This window comes from Molothrus aeneus, chromosome 8, assembly GCF_037042795.1.
Source record: "Molothrus aeneus isolate 106 chromosome 8, BPBGC_Maene_1.0, whole genome shotgun sequence".
In the NCBI taxonomy this organism is placed as follows: domain Eukaryota; kingdom Metazoa; phylum Chordata; class Aves; order Passeriformes; family Icteridae; genus Molothrus; species Molothrus aeneus.
In genome coordinates this window covers 33,165,712-33,172,920 of record NC_089653.1, presented here as the reverse complement: position 1 = coordinate 33,172,920, position 7,209 = coordinate 33,165,712, and positions in this window count along the sequence as shown.

The following is a 7,209-nucleotide window of genomic DNA, read 5'->3' as shown; positions in this document are numbered from 1 at the left end:
GTGATTTATGGTCCCACTTGTACAAGGTTGTTCTTAATGATTTATTCAATAAAGGCCATGACTGGAAGTAACTGAAGACTAGGTGAATTTGAATATTCAACACCTCAACCAAAGCTCATGAAAACCTGTGTAGTCATTAAAAATAAACAATCTCATTTATCCCATCCAATTATAATCCAAAGTGGAAAACAAAATGCACCTACAGAAGGTAAAGATATTATCTTCCCTCCACCCCCCATTTCAGTGGCTCTAAAAGGTTTTCAATCTCTGTATTTATTATTAAAAGGTTTCAGGTTTCCTTCATAACCAGGTTTTGTTCACATGACCATAAAGCCCTTCCAAACACATTACAGAAGATTCTCGTGCTGCAGTTTGCTTTAGCACTAAACAAGCAAAATCCAAGTTATCCTCCAGGAGACTTTCAAAGGGAAGGTGAAATAAAAGGAGAAGTGGATTCAGAAGAAACAGCAGAGTTACTGGGAATGAAGAAAAAAATAATAAAGCAGGAATTTTTCTTAATCAAGATGTAAAATTGTTTTTGCTTTCTTTTAGAGGTGAGCAGAAATTTAAGCTCAAGAGATGACTTATCTACCATTTGCTTTTTTGCTTGCAGCTGAAAACTTTAACAAAGTTTGACCCCACACTAAGGGTTACACTACCTTGATAAAATAAAATGCATTTCCATAATTCTTTAATATGGCACAGACATATTAACAACACTTCTGAAAGAAAATCTGGGTTGATTTTTATAGATGCAAAAATTCCTGTTAAATTTTAAAAAAACCCTGAAAATTAGAACTAATTAAAAATTAGTTCTGCATCTGTGTTGGAGCAGATTTTCATCCTATTATCTGCACATATCCCAACAGGCAGGGCTGGAACTGGCACAGCACAGCCCTGCCAGCTCACATTGGCTCCCCTGATTTTCTGCTTTGAGGGTAAAAGCCAAAAAGTGGAGACTGACTTCACTTCTGTCAGCAACAAAACTCCCACTGACCTGGCCAGGGTTGGAATCATGTAATAAAAAAGGTGTCCAAAGGCTCAGGGTGGGTGTTGAGTTGATGGTGACATTGTGACAACAGGTGAAAGCCAAAGGTGACAGTGCCCAAATGCACAGAGGGACACTGAGCCAGGGCAGTGTCACATGAGACATCTCCAGTGGCCAAAGAAACCAAAATGTTATTCCAGAGCACACTGAGCTGTGCCAGATCCCTGTGACACAGGAGAACAGCCCTGCTATCAGCAGCTCACTTCAAACAGTAAAGGCAAAAAATGGCCAACCCCAGCAGGCAAAGTCCATCCTCCTAAAGGAAAAGTGCTCACCCTCCTAAAGGTAAAGTTCATCCTTCCTAAAGGAACAGTTCATCCTTCCTAAAGGAACAGTCCATCCTTCCTGAAGGTAAAGTTCATCCTTTCTAAAGGAACAGTTCATCCTTCCTAAAGGAACAGTCCATCCTTCCTAAAGGTAAAGTTCATCCTTTCTAAAGGAACAGTTCATCCTTCCTAAAGGAACAGTCCATCCTTCCTAAAGGTAAAGTTCATCCTTCCTAAAGGTAAAGTTCATCCTTCCTAAAGGAACAGTCCATCCTTCCTAAAGGCAAAGTGCTCACCCTTCCTAAAGGCAAAGTTCATCCTCCTAAAGGCAAAGTGCTCACCCTCCTAAAGGCAAAGTGCTCATCCTCCTAAACAAAAAGTTCTCACCCTTCCTAAAGGCAAAGTCCATCCTTCTAAAGGCAAAGTGCTCATCCTCCTAAAGGCAAAGTGCTCACCCTTCCTAAAGGCAAAGTCCATCCTTCTAAAGGCAAAGTTCATCCTTCTAAAGGCAAAGTGCTCACCCTCCTAAAGGCAAAGTCCATCCTCCTAAAGGCAAAGTCCATCCTCCTAAAGGCAAAGTCCATCCTCCTAAAGGCAAAGTCCATCCTCCTAAAGGCAAAGTCCATCCTCCTAAAGGCAAAGTCCATCCTTCTAAAGGCAAAGTCCATCCTCCTAAAGGCAAAGTCCATCCTCCTAAACAAAAAGTTCTCACCCTTCCTAAAGGCATCCTTCTAAAGGCCAAATTCTCCTCCTTCCTAAAGTCAAAGTTCTCATCCTCCTAAAGTCAAAATTTTCACCCGTCCTAAAGGCAAAGTCCTCCTTCTCCTGAAGGCCAAGCCCTCATTCTCCTGAAGGCAAAGTCCTCACCCTTCCCAAAGGCAAAGTTCTCACTCTTCTCCCCGTTTTTATTTCCAGCACTGTCTTGTGTAGGATTTGTTTATCAGAAACATCTGTAATGTGCAACATTTTCACATCTCATGCTCCATTAGGTAAATTATTAAGTTACAAGTTCCTTAAAAGTTAGCACAGAGAAAAAACTACTGCTCAGTGAACCTTGTGGGTCCCTTCCAGCTCAGCATATTTTGTGATTCTTTAAGAAATAAAAATCTTTAGAACATGAGAGAAATCAATAACATTTGTACTTACCATAAAGGAGCCACCAAAAAAAATTATATATAATAATAAATAATTTCTGCATGTTTTTCCATTCTGCAGGATCTAAAGCATCAGGAATCCACACCCACAGAGAAAGGAATAAACCTCAGTGCAGAGAAAGGCAGACACCTGTGCCATAAAAACACTTTGGGAGGTGTGTGTAATATATTTTATTGGGCAAATAGAAAAAGCATTCACGTTAATCAAAGCCTAAAGAGGCATTTGGAAGACCTTAGAACACAGAAAAATAATTCTGGAGTACAGAGGCATCTCACTCCAGCATCCATCAGAGCAGCAATGAGCACTCTCAAAGTTCCACGGCTGCTGCCAGGAGCTGTAAAGAAAACTGAAGCCATGAATCCCCCAAAGCAGAGCTGAGCCCTGCAGCTCTCCTCTTTCACCTCCCTCTTTCCCCAAAATCCACAGATTCACCTGCTCAACACCCCTTCATCTCCCCAAAATCCACAAATTCACCTGCTCAACACCCCTTCACTTCCCCAAAATCCACAAATTCACCTGCTCAACACCCCTTCATTTCCCCCATATCCACAAATTCACCTGCTCAACACCACCTTCATTTCCTCAAAATCCACAAATTCACCTGCTCAACACCCCTTCATTTCCCCCAAATCCACAAATTCACCTGCTCAACACCCCTTCATTTCCTCAAAATCCACAAATTCACCTGCTCAACACCCCTTCATTTCCCCCAAATCCACAAATTCACCTGCTCAACACCCCTTCATTTCCTCAAAATCCACAAATTCACCTGCTCAACACCCCTTCATCTCCCCAAAATCCACAAATTCACCTGCTCAACACCCCTTCATTTCCCCCAAATCCACAAATTCACCTGCTCAACACCCCTTCATTTCCTCAAAATCCACAAATTCACCTGCTCAACACCCCTTCATTTCCCCCAAATCCACAAATTCACCTGCTCAACACCCCTTCATTTCCCCCAAATCCACAAATTCACCTGCTCAACACCCCTTCATTTCCCCCAAATCCACAAATTCACCTGCTCAACACCCCTTCACTTCCCCAAAATCCACAAATGCACCTGCTCAACACCCCTTATTTCCCCAAAATCCACAAATTCATATTCCAGGCTGTGAAAATCTTTCTGCCTGCACAGCAAACATCACCACATCACCAGTACTTTCACAAACACAGTTCCTAACTTGCTCCAGGAACCTCCCAGAGAATATTTCTCATCAGTTTTCCCAGCAGCTCTCTCAGACAGCCCTATGTCTCTCGATTTCCCACAGTTTTTGCTGCTGCCCCATCAGACATTTTGGCCCCCACCCAAACTCCTCATCCCTCATTGCTGTCATGTGGAAAAAACTGGACTAATACCATCCTAGCTGACTCTTCATCTCATTTTAATCCAAATTTAAAATAGTTTTTATTCTCTTCCCAATGAATTCTCTTTATTTCTCCCTCCTCCTGCAGCTTTGGAAAGTGTTAACTCTAGCACACATGAATATTGTATTTATGGACTGAAAACAAAGCTGGTCTTGCTTTTCTGAACAACAGAAAGAGAATAGAAAACAGATTAAGATATCCCATTACATTAAAAAAAATTAGAATAAAATCTCATTTAGGCCTCCTATCATCTGTCTTAAGCTGTCTTGGTGTTTAAATTGTCCTTAAAGCCATTCTCTGAAACAGCCAAGGAAAAAATGTACTTGCAAAAGGCACACAGAGTTTGCTTTTGATGTCAGCATTCAAATGGAGAATAAAAGCCCAGATATGCTGCAGGGCTGACAGTTCTGTGGGTGCTGTCCTAACCCAGCTTTACAGCAGATAATGAGATAACCAATGGTTTTATTAAGCAAATGCTGGTGAGGAATATGGTAATACATAAAGAAAACTTGGTTTGAGCTGTCTTTTGTTTCTGATTATGAACACTCAGGGCATTCAGACAGTGCTCCACACCAAACCAGTCTAGCCCAGTCCTTTCCTGGAGCTGACCTGGGATTGAATAACACCCCAGCTGAGTGTATTGGATAAAATTGCACAATTTCAGCTCAATTCTCATAGTGTTTCCATCCAATACTGGCCAACCAGTGAGGTAAAATTAGAATTTTTTTTTTTTATATCCTGACTTGAAACACTTTGTTCTGCACCAATCCATCACTGGCTGTCAGTACTTTTAAGAGCAGTAATACAAAATATTTTACCAGACAGCAGGACCTTAAGTGGGAATTAAAACACAATAGAAGTGTGACACATCTGTGTGCTGGTGTCTCTCTCACTGGTGAAAATCCTCTGCTTTAGTTTTACACTTTGCTCAATAAACTGTAATTTAGTTACTGTATAAGCAAGGTTAAATGCTGCTGTCTGTAGGCCAAGAGAGAAGTAACAGAGTCTTCAAATGAGAGGACTTTTTTTCCATTTATTTGCTGTCTCTTGGCCAGGCACCAAGCTTTCATATTCATAGCAGCATAAAAAGCAACCAAAACAACAACAACAAGAACTCCTGCTGAGACTATTAAAGTGTCATTTTCAGCAGCAGGACTCCATAAATCAGAGAGACATCCTCACCTCAGCTTCTGCCCCTGCAGTCACTGCAGCTGCTGTGCTCACACAGGTGACTGGATCAGCTTTGTTATGTGCAAGGAGAGCCCTGGCCCAATCCCTGCTCTTGGCTCAGGAAACATCTTCCATGAGGATTTCCTGTGCCAAAATGCAGCTCTCACCCAGCTTTCCTCCTTGCATGCCCTGCCTTGGGCTGTGCACGCTGAGCTGCAGCTCCAGCTCCAGCCTGGGCTCGCAGCCCTGCAATCCAACAGTCCCAGGTCATGGAGAAACAGAGGCTCAGCAGGATCACCCAGTCCCAGGGAATAAACTCAGGTGCCTGGGCAGGTAAAACACAGCCCTCGTTAGGAAAAACAAAGGTCAGGTTAATTCCCAGCAGGGGAGACACTGGGTCACAGATCAACCACACAAAGATAAAGAGGAAATAGCAAAAAACACCAGCACACATCTTTGGGGGGGAGGTTGTGTTAAAAGGGAAAATTATCAAAGCCTTCAGGACTAAAATAATTCAAGGTTAGGAGCAGCCCCTCCACTTCCAGCTGCAAAGATGCTGTTCCACATCCCACTGGAGGGATTTGGCATCAAAGAGCCTGGGCTGGGAAAGAGGATGGAAGGAGGAACTGCTCTTGACAGCATCTGCTGGTTCTCATTTAACAACAATAAACTGTAATTCTGATGTGAACAGGCAGGATGTCTCACTTTCACATTTCACAGGCTTTGTTCACTACATTATCAAGTAGATTTAATCTAAACCCCTCAATTTAAACAACATCCTCGGGGTAAAAAAAAAAGAAGCGACACCCTTAAATTCCCATTTCTATTGTAAATATTTCTGCTGAAATGGGGGAGGAAAAATGGGGGAGAAAGTTCTCTGCAATGCCACTGATAGCACAGATCAAATTCTTTTAAATTACACACAGAAAATCCTCCTCTCCTGAAAGATTTAATAGCAAAGCTGCAAAGAGTAGCTGTATATTAAGGAGCCTTTATTAAATATCCAGAACATGTTGTGTGGTATTTATTCCTTTCCTAGAGTGCATTATCATCAGCACTTGCACAACAATATATAATTTATATCAATAGCAAAGTTCTTATTGATATCTTTGAAAGCAGCTTATACCTAATTTACTAAAAGCACTCATCTGCAGAGAGTGTTTTGTTATTTATTAGAATTAATTAAATCCTTCTGTGTTATGTTAAAGCACACATCTTGTAAGTCCTTGAAGGCCTGGCTGAAAAGAAAAATAAAGTTTTACAGGCTCTCTTTTAGAAGAGATAAATAAAGTCAATCAGTCAACAACCTGGTCTGTTAAAACATGATCACAAAAGGAAAACTAGTTTCAAAATATTTCATTTTCAAATAGTAAAATGTTCTTCTTGATTTGGTAACATTTTAATCTGCTTTCTTGTATTACACATACCAGAAAGGGAGAACAAGAAAAAATTGCCATGCTATGACAATTCAAATTTGTTCAGTGAACCAGGAATATTGCTGTCCAATTCTCAGTGTTTAGGAGATGAGCCTGTACTGCAAATGAGGAAACCAGAGTGTGCTACTGCTTCTAAATATGTGAAAAACAAGGAAAATGCAGAATAATAGCAATTCACATGTTTGCTTCAAGATGTTTTAATATTGATTTTACCCTGAAAAATCCTTAATGTTATTTAAAGATGACTTTTAGCAAAAAAAAACCTTTTGTGGGATTGAACTTCCAATCCCCTTGTGACATTTCTGCCTTATTGAGTAATTTGGGGCCCATTTGGGAGAGGCAGAGACCCCAAAGGCAGGGAGTTTGTAACAACAAGCAGGGAGGGATGGAACACAAAATGAGACAAACAGGGCGGATTAGAGGGACCCGTGAAGGTCAGAGCAAAAGTGGAATCCAAATGCAGCAGAATGGCCTAACTGAGCATGAAAACTGGACATTAGCAGCCTCCTGGTGATAACTGCCCTCTGGAGCTAAAATAAAAAGTGTTCTTTCATATTTGTCTTACAGTACAAGATTAGGAAGCTATTTTGCTACTTTTGAGTCCTCAGAGTTGGAGTCACTTTACATCAATAATTTTTTTTCTTCCACCACCTTCCAAGGCCACTTCTGGTGCCCTTGAAGGATTAGAACTGGGATTTTTTCATGTATCAAGTGTACTTTAACTGCAGCAAAAGCTGCTAAAGCCTCCCAAGACCTCCAGGCTCAT